The sequence below is a fragment of the Gossypium arboreum genome, chromosome 13 (genome assembly GCF_025698485.1).
Source record: "Gossypium arboreum isolate Shixiya-1 chromosome 13, ASM2569848v2, whole genome shotgun sequence".
NCBI lineage: Eukaryota > Viridiplantae > Streptophyta > Magnoliopsida > Malvales > Malvaceae > Gossypium > Gossypium arboreum.
The window spans coordinates 102271286-102285772 of NC_069082.1; positions in this window are offsets into that span (position 1 = coordinate 102271286).

A 14487-nucleotide genomic window follows, 5' to 3' on the forward strand; every position below is an offset into this window, starting at 1 on the left:
TTTATTTTTATTTTCTTGTACTTCTTTTAATTATTATCTTTTGAACTATATTTTTATGGTTCTTTCTACTCGATTTATAACCCCTTAATCTTCTTCACTATTTGTGTTTATTTTCTTATTAGTTTGCTCGGAATCATTCACTACATCTAGATTTTTCTACAATTTCGTTTTTCACCATTCTGGCAATTTCATCCAATATTCAGGGCAGTTTCAGTTTTCTCCTTCTCTTATGATATTTTGTTTATACTGTGATTATATTTGTTTGTACATTGAGCAAAATGTACATCTTAAGTGTGGGAAGGTTATTTATATAATTATTAGAAAATTCTTGAATTATGTCTTGTATTTCAGTAATTTTCTCATACTTCCATTAGAATGAATTTTTGTCGACTTGGAATCTTTGATTGATGTGTTTTAGATTAATTTGCCTATGATTGTGTATTGGTTGATTTAAACTTGCATACATGAGAGAATCAAGCATGATAACCTATTTTTTAGAAATTAAAATTTTTAGGTTGTTTCTCTAAATTGAAGTATTATCTTGAAGTTTGAGATTTGCAAGATTGACATCAAAAGCCATTATTTTTTGTGAGATTTTGAGCCTTTAGAGCATACGCCTTTTGAGCATACATTTTTCTTGCTCATTTTATTATTGGTTATTAATGTGTCAATTTGATTTTTTATTCTAAAACTTGCATCAATTATACATATCAAGACCACACATTTGATTTGATATATTGAGATGATAAAGGTACTTAGGTTTTAACCACTTATCCCATAAAAGCCTACCTTTTTAATTAACCCTTAGTGAACCCCGTTGAGCTAACACACTGTTTCTTAATTTACCCATTAATGTTAACCCATAACTCATTTTTTGTTCGTTGATAATTTTTCTCGTTTTATTAACTCCCTTTTTGTCAAGATTTGATTTGGTTAATTACCTAGCTATGCTCTTCTGGTTAATCCGCTGAATTATTTCTTATGATTTAAAAAAAAATAGAAAATATCAAAGGAAAAAAATATTGATTATTATTTAGTTCTATGATTGAGCTTGAACAGCTAAATTCATATTTTGAGTAGAAGCCCGTTTTCTTATTCTTGAATAGTTCTTGATTTATGCACTTGTTTTTAATTCAGCATTTGTTATTTTTCTAGTTTGGTAATTTATCAATTCAATCTAGATTTTAACCATCTTTTTCAGCCTTTCTCCACACCTTTAACCTAAGCCCGATTACAACCTCTTAAAGACCTTTTGATTTGTGTATCATATCATTTTATAGTGGTGGAGATTTGATTTTCATGCAAGCCTATGGTAATGACTTTTTATGTTTCACTATTGAGTGCTTATTCTTGAACCTTAAACACTTTGAGTGATCGAGTGAATAATTAGTGAGGATGTAGATTCTTGTCGATTTTGAATTAAATGTAATTACTTAGATAATGGGAGACACCTATGTTTTCATGTTTAAAAATGTTAGCTTGGATTGTTTGAGACTTTAGTGCTCTTTTAGTTGAATTGCCAATGCATGATTATTTATGAATTATTTTGAAACATTATTGATGGGAATTACAAGTTGAGAAATATTAATTTTAATGTGAGTTGAGGATTTTTCTTGAGGACAAGCATATGTTTAAGTGTGGGGATATTTGATAAGCTGTAAAAGTAACATATTTTAATCCTATTCTTAATTTGTTTTTGGATGATTAATTATGTAAGTTAGTGAATTTGATGCTTCTAATCCTTTAAGTTCATGTTTCTAAACTTAGGAGAGGCTCTAAGAGTGAAAAGAGTGAAAAACGAGCCAAAATCGGACAAATAGAGATGTTTCTAGGATCCACACGGCCTGGTCATTTTAACACGGGCTGGTCACATGCCCGTGTGATCCACATGGGTTGGCCACACACCTGTGTGATCCTCACGGGCTGGCCAGATGCCCATGTGCCAGCCCTTGTTGATTTTACAACTTGCTTCCCAGATATGCGAAAAAACTCAATTTTTAGGCTTTCTAAGCATTCTAAAGTCTATAAATACCAATTAGAAGAAGACCTAAGGGGGAAATTAAAGAAGATCAAAGAAAACACTCGAAGAACGCCATCAGAATCAACTCAAAAGCGGATCTCCCTCAAGATTGATGTAAGGGGAAATAAGTAGAGTGTTACCTATACGCTTCACTTTTGGGACATGTTTGACTCTACGAGTCTATGTGGTGTAAGGAGATCCGTGTATCTAATGTGTGATGATAGTGCTCACTATATGTTTCATAATCCAAGTGCCATCTTATGTTATATAACTGTGTGGAATATGTTCTATGCTTGAATGATTTTATATATGTGCTACGAAAAGACTCCTAGACTATGCATGTTTTAATATTAGATGATGCTAGACTTAAGAATGTGCTATTTGTGAATGAATGACTGGTTGTGTTGCATGATGACATGTTTATGCTGTGGTTATTCTATTCATTCACTGAGCTTGCAAAAACTCATTCCCTCATTTCAACATTTGCATATTAGTGACGTCACGGTGTGGCTGGCGTGGTTTCCAATGTAGTGATCCAAGGAAGTCTAGTGATTCTTCGTAGGTGTTTTATTATTCTTATTTGTTTTGGGGAGATAAGAAATGTGGTAGAACCTCTTTAAGTTGTTGATTTTGGGTATTTGAGCTTGTTTATGTGAACTTCATATTATTATTATGCTAGAATACTAGTTATTGAGGTTAGCATGATGACAAATGTTTGGACTCAGTTTTGGTGTTTTATGCTATCAATTAAGCCGTATGAATGATTATTGAACTTAGTACTTGATGCATGTTGCTTTGGAACTATTTGAGATGAATTAATTGTGTTCCTATGCTATAATTTTAGCTTCAATAGCAGAGGTATCGATATTGGGCTTTAAAAAATTGATACCTTTGTGAATTAAACGTACAGGAAATAGAACAGGGATTTGGTATCGATACCATTGCTCGAGCATTGATACTCGGGGAAAAAATATCAATACTTAGTTTAAGAAGTACCGATAGTTTTCGACAAATAGGTTTTTAATTGAGAAATAGAATGCTCAATTGGTATCGTTTTTCCAAGTGGTATCAATAGCACTATAGGAAAATATACATACTTGATTATCAGTATCGATAGCTACAGACATTTTTTTAAAATTTTGTGGAATGACCCTTATGCATGACTCTGGATATTTATGTGATCGATTAACGAAAGATTTTTAATGTAATATTAATAATTAACTATTTAAACGTATTAAAACTTGATCGACTTAACACTAGACATTTGAATTATTGAATCTAGCTTTCTGTTTAACGCAAACGAGACGAGAAGGTGGTGTGGCATCCCGTATTCGGGCCTGGCGACCAGGCCGGGTATAGGGTGTTACATTCATCCTTATGTCAATCTCTATAATCAAGATTTACATAAATTCTATGCTAAATTCAGCATCATTACGTTTTAGTCCTTAAACTTAAAACTAATAAAATCCACATAATAATTTAGTCCTATTTAACATCCAAGTTCAACATGCAACCTTTTATCACTAAAAACTTTAAAAATCACAAATGGTAACTTTTCAAAATTTTAACAGTTTCATGAAATAATCACTTGTCCAGCTAAATCAAGCTTTCAGGATCTCAAAAACATAAAAAATTATAAGAAATAGATAAATCAAACTGTAACAGCCCAATTTTGGGCCAAATTGGAACATTTCGAGACCACGAATCTAACATAAAAAGATTTATGTTATTATATTTTTGTGGTTTACAGTTTCATGGAATTATTTTGTGAAAATTTCGTTCGAAAATTTTATCAATTGGACACTTAATTTAGCTAAAAGGACTAGATTGTAATAGGTGTAAAAATGTGTGTTCTAGAAGCTAGAGGTGCTATGAAATTTTAAATTGGAGGTCTTTAAATGGTAATTAGACCATTTTACTTAAAGTTGGACAAAAATGGACATGGTAGGGTAAAATTGCAAAGTTATAAGTGAAGGGCATTTTAGTTATTTGTCAAATAAAGACAAAATTTACTAAATAAAATTTACAAGAAAAAAACATAGATAGGGTTTTTCAAGCTTCCAAGCTCAATTGTAAGTCTATTATAGCCCTGTTTTTAATGATTTTCATGTTTTTGAGATCCTTGTAACCTAATCTAGCTTTTTCAAAGACTAATTTGAAAGAAAGATGAAGTTTAAAATTTTACCCATGTTAGATATTTGTTTACTTTGATGTCTAATGGTAGAAAACGTATGTTTGGTGTTAGATAAACAACTTTTGCTCAGTGAAAAAAGGGCTTATTTGTAAAAGTTATAAAATAAGTAGTAAAAGTGTGATTAAGTGGAAATGTGAGCTGGTATAAGAATGAAAATGGTTAGGCTAGGTTGGGCTTTGAAGAAATTGAATAAATTTCATTTTACGAGCCTAGGGACTAAATTGTAAAAATGTGAAACATTAAGGGCAAAAATGTAATTTTTCAATAATATGATTTTTGGGCTAAATTGAATAATGTGAGTATTAAATGAGTTAAATTTTTTAATATAGATCAAGAAAAATGAGGTTCGAACCTAGATCGGGGGAAAAACAAAGTGTTTGACGACTAGATCCAATTCTATTATTTTTGTACCGAGGTAAGTTCGTATGTAAATAATGCATTGTTATATTTATGTTTTAAATGCTTTAATATTGTATGAAATGTGATTGACTCTTTAGATGTATTCGACAAAGTTTTTGACAAGCGAGAAATCCCGGTTGAACCTTAAGAATAGAATAGGATACGAGTGACATGTCACTAGGAACCCATGTGTATATGCGATTATGTAATCCAGGTGCTGTTCTAGTACATCCTACCAGTGGCTGGGTAATCCGGCATGTGTTATGGATACCTGACAGCTTTTGTGAGCAGCATTGTATAGCTACATCCTGAGTGACAGCTTGTGTGAGTAGGCCCGTGAATAGCTCAAAAACGAGCCCATATGTATTATGAGATATGAGGTAGCTCTGGCTACATATATGACACTTATGTGCAAGATTTTCGAGTATCCATTAATATTTTGAGTGTTCAACAAGAATGTCAAAGTTGTGAAAGGATATGGTTATGTTGCGAGTTGGTACAGGTATGTACATGAAACTCATAAGTAATGAGCTCGATATGTGATGAACTTTTGGTAGGATTATGATTGAGTAAGTTATGATTATGCGATTTTGATAACGTTCATGCTACCCTTCATCATGTTAATTGTATGTTAAATGTGTGGTTATGATGTTTATTATTTGCATAGGAACTTACTAAGCTATATAGCTGACTCGCATTTCTTTCCCTTGTCTTATAGTGTCACCAAGCTAACTCGGGGTTCGAAGACCGTCAGAGATCTACTCACGCTATCAACAATTATTTTGGTACCAATGAATTCAACATTTTGAGTTATGTCATGTATAAGGGACTTGGTCATTTTGTTATGTGTCATATTGATTTGGCCAAATGTGTTGGTTTATATTGGTTAGAAGTTCATTTTTGTATAAGCCATTGGAAATAGACTAACATTGGTTATAAGTATATTCATATAATGATGTCTTTCATGAATGAGGTATTGATGTCTTGGTTGTGGATGTTTGGTTGCATGTATATGCTCGAATTGGTGCTATGTTATGTTGTATAGGTGTGTGCATTAAAGGGTGGCAAAATGGCTTGGTAAATAGCCTTATTTTTGTCCACAAGGGTAGACACACGAGCGTGTGTCTAGGCTGAGTGCGACACACGGCTTGCCCCACTGGCATGTGTTTAGGCCGTGTGTCCTCTGCACCCTAATTTTTGCAAAACAGAATGTCCAATATTGAGTATAAGGACAGAGACACGGCCGTGTGTCTCAGCTGTGTGAGGGCCACAGCCTTGGACATGGGCGTGTATCCCGGACGTGTGAAGTCTGCACCTATTTAATGAAAAATCATAAATTTTAAATCGACCACATAGCCTAGCACACAGGCGTGTGTGACCACACGGCCTACCCCCACGGGCTTGTCCCATATCCACACCGGTGTGTGACCCTAGTTTAGTGAAAATTTTTCTAAGCTTTGTAAAATTTTCTAAAATTCTCGGTTTAGTCCCGAACCATTTCCAAAGTGTGTTTTGGGCCTAGTAGGTTTGTATTAAGGACTTTATTATTGAACGCAAAAAGTTTTAATTTGGACACAAATGCATAACCTAAAATTGTATATTTGTTCACATGGTAAGTCTGGTAATGCCTCGTACTGTAACACCCCAAACCCGGCCTGGAAGTTTGGCTCGAATCTGGCGTGTCACATTGAAGTGTTTTTCGAAAACCATGTTTCCATTAAAACCCTTCTTAATAATTAAAACTTATACCCTTTTTAAACCTTGTTAGAAAACCTCAGCTGAATAACATTCTTAACAACTTTGTAAAAATCCTGGCAGTTGCGGAAGCTTAATTTAAAAACAATTGCGGTTACGTGATGTTTTGAACAACAGTAGTTGCTTTGGAAAACCGTGTTCTAATACTAGCAATTATAAGAACAATAAATAAAATTCCAAATTTGAAATCTAGAAAATTGCAATGGCTTTACTACAACCCACATAAAGCATTTAAAAGTAATAATCAAAATTGTAACATAAACAGTGTGTGTGGCTTTCTCCGAGCCCCTCGCAGCCCCGACCCGTCTAAGGCTGGAAATTACCTGAAAGGTTAATACATGGGGTGAGTTTACGAAAACTCAGTGTGAAATCCCCTACTATAAAAGGAACAATCAGTCATATAAAAGAATTAAAAGTTTGGCCCTAGCCTTACTTACAGTTTCAGTATCAATTGGGCCTTAGCCCACTATAACAGACAGTGCCAGATGGGCTTTAACCCATTACAGAATAAGAAACATTATCAGAACTAGAATCAGAATCAAAATCGTAATCGGTGACGTAATCGAATCGAATCGATGTCGTAATGTAATCAAAATCAGAATGTGAATGCAATCCCAACCAAGTCTATAACCAACCGCTACACTCCACCCGTACCAACCCTACACTCCATGTGGTGAATAGCTCAACCTACCTAGCCCTGCACTCCACAGTTGCAACATTGCTGCTAAGATATCAGTAAGTTGAGGCAAAGCCTCTAGAACAGATATTTGTGGCATAGCCACCAGAATCAGATAATGTGGCAAAGCCACTTAACAGAATACGTGGCACAAAGCCATCGATAACTGTAATAACTTCGGCACATAGCCATCAGTGACGGTAATATAACTGGCACACAGCCTTCGGTAAATATGATCGACACAGAGTCGTCAAAAAAAATATGTTAGGCACATAGCCACAGGTAAATACGTTTGGCACGAAGCCATAGTCAAGATGGCACGAAGTTATATTTAGGTTGGCACAGAGCCATCCATAACATGTCTATAATCGGCACAAAGCCCACAATATCAATACGAAGCCCACAATGACGGTACACAGCCTTCGGTAACATGATCGACACTCAGCCATCGATCCGTCCACAATCGTCTCGGGAGACCCGTGCGACCTTAACAGATCAGATCTTCCTCCGTACGAAATCCCAACCCATGCAACATGTTATGTATGCAAGATGTCATGCCCATATTTGAATCAAACAATCACAATCAAGTCATTCATATCACCAACATATATTCACAATCAAATCCGTCAACCACATAGTCCAAGTCAATCCCTTGCCTACAAGGGCAAAACAGTCATTTAACACCCTAGGGACAAAAATGGTAATTTTACCCCATAAGGGTATCTCGGTAATTCTACCCTACAGGGGTATTTCAGTAATTCTACCCTACAAGGGTATTTCGGTAATTCTACCCTACAGGGGTATTTCAGTAATTCTACCCTACAGGTGTATTTCGATATTTTTACCCTACAAGGGTATATAGATAATTCTACCCTATAGGGGTATTTCAGTAATTTTACCCTACAGGGGTATTCCGGTAATTCTACCCTACAGGGGTATTTCGATAATTTTGCCCTGTTCTACCCTACAGGGGTATTTTGGTAATTTTGCCTGCTCTACCCTCTGTGGGTATTTGGTAATTCTACTCACTGTGGGTATTTGGATTTCTACCCCACAGGGTATTTCTAGATTTTTACCCTACAAGGGTATTTGGTAATTCTACCCTATAGGGGTATTTCTAATTCTACCCCACATGTGCTATAGGGGTATTTCAAGAATTCTACCCCATAGGGGTATTTCAAGAATTCTACCCCACAGAGTATTTGGTAATTCTACCCCATAGGGGTATTTGGTAATTCCCACGCCACTGTGGGTATTTTGGTAATTCTACCCTACAAGGGTATTTCGATAATTTTACCCTACAGGCTACAAGGGTATTTCGATAATTTTACCCTCATGTGGGTATTCCTAATTCTACCCCACGTGGGTATTCTAGTAATTCTACCCTACTGTGGGTATTTTAAGATTTCTACCCTACAAGGGTATTTGGTAATTCTACCCCACTGTGGGTATTATGATAATTCTACCCTCATGTGGGTATTTTGGTAATTCTACCTCTGAGGGTATTCCTAGGTAATTCTACCCTACAAGGGTATTTCGGTAATTCTACCCTATAGGGGTAATTCGATAATTCTACCCTATAGGGGTAATTCGGTAATTCTACCCTATAGGGGTATTTCGATAATTTTGTAAATCGAGGGTAAAATGGTAATTCTGTAAATCAAGGGTACTTTGGTAATTTTACAAGTCGAGGGTATTTCAATAATTTTATAGGTCGAGGGTATTTCAGTAATTTCACAAATCAGGGATATTTTGGTAATTTTACAAACTAGGGGTATTTTGATAATTTTACAAACCAGGGTTATTTTGGTAATTTTACAAACCAGGGGTATTTTGGTAATTTTGTAAACCAAGGGTGTTTTGGTAATTTTACAAACTAGGGGTATTTTGGTGATTTTATAAACCAAGGGTATTTTGGTAATTTGGTAAACTAAAGTATTTTAAATAGGGATAAAAATACGAATGGCCCTAAAGCCTATTATCGGCCCAAATGGACCCACACGCTCGTGTGACCCTTTTAGCCCAAATCTAGCCACAGATATGAGATTCACCTAGCCTAGTTCAATATTTACTACACAATCAAACAACTTATCCAATTGGGCCCGTAGGCCCATTGGGCCCACATGGCCCCTTTCGGCCCATCGCGGCCCGAAGTAGCCATCCTACAGCTTGAGTAGCGAGAAAATACACACCTGGTTGGAGACTGGAGTTAATCCACGCTCCGAGCACTCTTAGCCGACGCCCAACCCAAACGAACACGCCATAAAGCGAAAGGGATCAGCCAAGAAAGGTACCTTTACTCTCCTCATGGTTCTCTATATTTAAAGCTAGCTTCGCATCCACTCCTATGTTAGCTTCCCGATGTGGGATCCCTCCATCATCAGAGTTTAAATTCAACACCAACTCTTGCCGCCCCCTATTAGCAAAATAAATGCTCTTTGCTTGCCATGGGCTTCGAACCCATGCCTCCCCTCAGATGCTCCACACGCTACTTGCTATTAAGCCACAAGGCTTTTTTGTGTCACAATTTCTCCAACAATATTCTTAAGGCCTACCCATCGCACCTGTGGTTTGATTCACCTTAAACCAAAATTTTTGCTAGAGTCCGTGTTTGAACCGGGACTTTTCCAACACTTCTCAAAGACACTTAACCACTAAAACAAGCCTTCAACTACGAAATTTTCACGCACAACAGAATATTATAAGCTGCCTTCAACCGCTTCCATGCTCAAGGCCCAAAACTTCTAGGCCCAAATTCAGGGTGTTACACGTACACTATTTCGACATTGGATAAGGGTAAGGGGTGTTACATTTCGTGGTATCAGAGCTACGATTTAGTCGATTCTTGGACTGGAGTAGCATGTGTAAGAGGCTAGCTATACATGCGATATATGAACTGTGATAGGGTGATGACTCCTGATTATTTTAAACTGTACTTTTATATAGTGAATGGATCTTGACCGAGCTGTAGCTGATGATGTAGAAAGTGATGCGCCGACTCCCGCTTAAGGGGCAGCGTCATCTGAAAATAGACCTCTCACAGTCAGTCAAGGAGGAAGGGCTAGAGAAGCCTTCCTCCACATGATTAACGAGTGGATTCGGAGTTTATTCGAACAAATCCAAATGCTCAACATCCTTCACCCCCTCCTTATTTCCAACCGATTCCCGTAGCTCCTTAAGATGTGGAATTGGTATGACTGAATAAGCCTCCAGTTAACAAGATTCGAAAGCAAGGAGCTGAGGAATTCAGGGTTATTGTAGATGATGTACCGGAGAGCTGAATTTTGGCTTGAGAATACTACCAGGGTATGTGATGAGTTATTATGTACACCCGATGATTGCTTGAAATGTGCTATATCATTATTGAAGGACACAACATATCACTATTAGAAGAACACAACATATCACTGGTAGAAGACACTAGTATCTGTGGTACCGAGAGAGAGGGTTACATAGGAATTCTTTCAAGAATAATTTCGAAAGAAATTTATTAGTCAGCGGTTCATCGATCAGAAACGTAAAGAATTTCTTCAGCTGAAACAGGGCCGAATGTTAGTGATAGAGTATGAGCGAGAATTTGTCAGGCTCAGTAAGTATGCCCGAGAGTGTGTTCTTTCTGAGGCTATTATGTGTAAAAGGTTCGAAGATGGATTGATTGAGGACATCAGACTGTTAGTTGGAATCTTAGAACTAAAAGAATTTGTTATATTGGTTGAACGAGCTTGCAAAGCCGAATAGCTAAGCAAAGAGAAAAGAAAGGCCGAGAGTGAGGCTAGAGATGCAAGAAAAAGACCGATGAGTAAGTCATTTCAATCTCAGTCAAAGGAATCTAGAGAAATGTATTCTCATTCGAATGATTCAGCTGGGTATTCGCACAGAGACCGTGGGAAACAATATTCGAGTTTTAAATCCCAAGCTACTTCAATGGCAAGTGTAGGTAATGTTAGGTCTAACAGACCCGAATATCAGTATTGTGGAAGAATACATCCTGGCGAGTGTAGGATGAATGACTGAGCTTGTTTCAAGTGTGGTTCTCAAGAGCATTTTATCTGAGATTGCCCTGGGATGGCTGAGAAAGAACAATTTCAGAGTGCAAGGCTAAGTAATACTACCAATAGAGGTAGGCCACTGAAAAATACCGGGAATGGAACTAACAGTAAAGGCGTGAGGAAAGATACAGTTGTGAGATCTGAGGCCAGAGCACTTGCTAGAGCTTATGCCATTCGTGCTCATGAGGATGCGTCATCCCCCGATTTGATTCTTAGTATATTTTATTTTTATGATACTAATGTTATTGCATTGATTGATACTGGATCGACTTATTCTTATGTTTGTGTGAATTTGGTATCTAGTAAGAATTTCCTTGTTGAGTTTATTGAGTTTGTAATTAAATTGTCAAACCCCTTAGGCAAGTATGTGCTAGTTTATAAAGTCTGCAAGAATTGTCTTTTAATGATTCGAGGTCACTGTTTTCCGGCTGACTTAATGTTGTTGCCATTTGACGAATTCGATGTTATTTTGAGTAGGGATTGGTTGTACCATCCTGATTTTCGGGTTTATTCGCGATTTTCAATATTTTGTAAAGATTTTTAAAATTTTGTATTTGGATGTGGAATTAGTATTTTGAGTAGGTAAATGGGCTTATAGAAGGCCCATGAGTTGGCCAAACCCAGTTGAATTTTTGGAATTTTAGACTTAGGAGTTAGGGGTTCTAGCTAAGTGGCCTTAAGTGGAGTGATGGGTAAATTGCATCACAAAAAGAGCCTTGGTTAAGTGGCAAGGGTGACGCCACTAGGCTCCTAGAAAAGTGGCGTGTGGAGCTTTGGGAAGGCAAGGGATCGATTCCCTGTGTTGGCAAATAGATGCATTTATTTTTTAGTGCGGGAGGGGTAAGTGTTGGAGTTCGTGGATTCGCTAAAGGAGAGTTGGATCGGTTTAAATGCTTGGATTAAGGAGGGATAAGGGAGAGATTTAAGGATTTGGATGAGGCTAGAGCTGGCAATTATGGGAATTGAAGAGGAAAAATCGGTGGGGGCTATGTTGTTAGTATTTCGCACTTAGGGTATTGAGTGGTGCCGTTTTCTTCGCTTTAACACCTTAGGGTTGTTTTTCCTCTCTTTTTCCTCTCTAGCCAAACTACCACCTCCCTATTCCTCTTCTTCTATTTTTTCTTTCTTCTTCTTCAAAACTATTCATTACACTGCTATTCATCAATACTTTTGCGAATCCATAAAAGCCGAAATCCTGTGATCATTGCTTGTGCCGATTTCTTCAAAGCCGTGTTCTCCTATGTTCTTTTGTTTTTATTAATTTGCAATTATCTTTTCTTAATCCTAGATCTCCTAATCGCAATTCTACTTCAAGGTTGTAGCCCACATTATCATCTTCTTCATCACACAAAAGTCGAAAACCATAGATTTGGGGCTTATAGCGAAACTTCAAGACTTTGGGGAATCGAAGTTCTACCGTCGTTTGATAGATAAATCTACACTAGATTGCGTGGAAATCAAGTGGGAGTAAGGGGTAAGTACGTATCATCTCGGATCTGTTCTTATTTTGCAAAGTTAAGAAAAGTCAAGTCCCTAAAATTAAGGAGGTTGTCGATTTGGGCATATGGCTCTAAGAGTCTTTAATCGATGTTTTCTTTCGGTGACTAGAGTCTTCTTAAGCGTTGAATCTAAGGCGTGGTTCATTGGAGCAATCGAATTTGAGCTAACTATCGATTTTGGCAAAAGGTAAGGTTTCAAAGGTTTTAGGGATATGGTTCGATCATGGATAAATAAGATTTGGGGTTTAGTGATTATGGTTTGTAAATAAGAACTGTGCTAATAAATTGTAGGACATCGAAGGGATCTCGAAGCGATCGTCATGAATCGGTGTGTACCGAACACCCTTTCTTAGTTCAATTAAAAAGCCAAAATGCCAAAATTCCGGCATTTCATGGTCATGTAAGTATGTGAATGCTCTCAAGTCATAGAGGAATTGTTAGATCTAGCACCGCAAGGTGGTAAGCACGTTCAGCGTGATGCTTTAGCGTATTTGGAAAAAGGGCTTAATGGGCCAAAAGCTGGGCCCAATGGGCTTACTGGACCAATATGGATAAGAGATGGGCAAATTAGCTCGTTAGGTAGATGGTGGAATCAAATTGCATAAAACCGATAAAATTACTGAATTAGCTTGTGCGAGAGCGTAGATCACGAAATTACCCTAAATAGCAAAATTACCAAATTACCCCTAAAGAGCAAAATTACCGATATACCCTAGGGTTTTAAATTGGTGAATCGCATGATTGATCAATGTTGCATTTTACATGATATGCTTTTATTAATATCATTGCATGGGGTTGGGGTATTAATGGAGGAAATCTTGAAAGTGGTTCATCCACGTCTTGGAGGCTTTGCCTCAATCGACTGAATTTGAGTGACGTTCTGTCGCAACTGTGTGTGTAGGGTTGGGTGGGTTGAGATATTCCCACATGGTGTGTAGGGCTGATGCAGGCGGTGTAGCGGTTGGTGGGTTGAGTAGTCTCCCCAGATGGGCTTGCATTCATTATTTCATTGATACTCATATTCTTGAAGCGGGCCTATGGGCCACTTTGTTATGTAAAAGGGCTAAGGCCTTGCTATCTTGATTCGAAAAGGGCTTGACCTACTATGTCTTGTTATCTGAATAGGGCTTAGGCCCAATGGGCTCGAGTGAATTGGGCTTTGGATGGGTTTCTCAGTATACATCGAGTTTTCCAAACTCACCCCTTCCTCTTCCCTCCTTGCGGTGAGCCCTAGTTGGTGGACTTGGAGTGGGCGGGATTGAGTGGCCATGAAGATGGATTGCCAATTTTAAATAAGTTTAGCATTTAATTTGGATTATTTTATTTTATTATGTTTAAAGTTGTAATAAGGCCGCTCTTTTTAATTATTTTTATTTTGGGGATTATTAAACTGGTTAGCACTAGGGTTCGTTTTATAAAAACTACTTGATTTTTAAAAGATCACGATGACGCATAAAGTGTCCATAAAGTAAATGTTTTTCCAAGGAAATAAATATTTTAAACAAACGTTTTCAACTTAAACATTTTCTTAAGACGGACATAATCAAACGATTTTCTCAAAATTATACGAGATGTTAGAGTGTGGCAATGGTGGTGTGCATGTCTAGGATTGGATCCGGAAGAGCTTGGTACTTAAGCGGTCCAAGCGGACTCACCTCCTCTTTTTACGGTTTCCTACCGGTGCATGACTTCTATTCACTTTAACCTACCTTTAAAAGTGTCTTTACAACACCAACTCGACTTTTCCAAACTAAGTAATACTGGAATGTTTTGAACGCATCAATGTGGCGCATCGGATCCGGTCATAACGTCCGTGCCGGGTTTGGGGTGTTACATTTAGTGGTATCGAGCTGGTTGCAACAACTCGATTGTGGATCGGTCCGAAAATCTTTTCA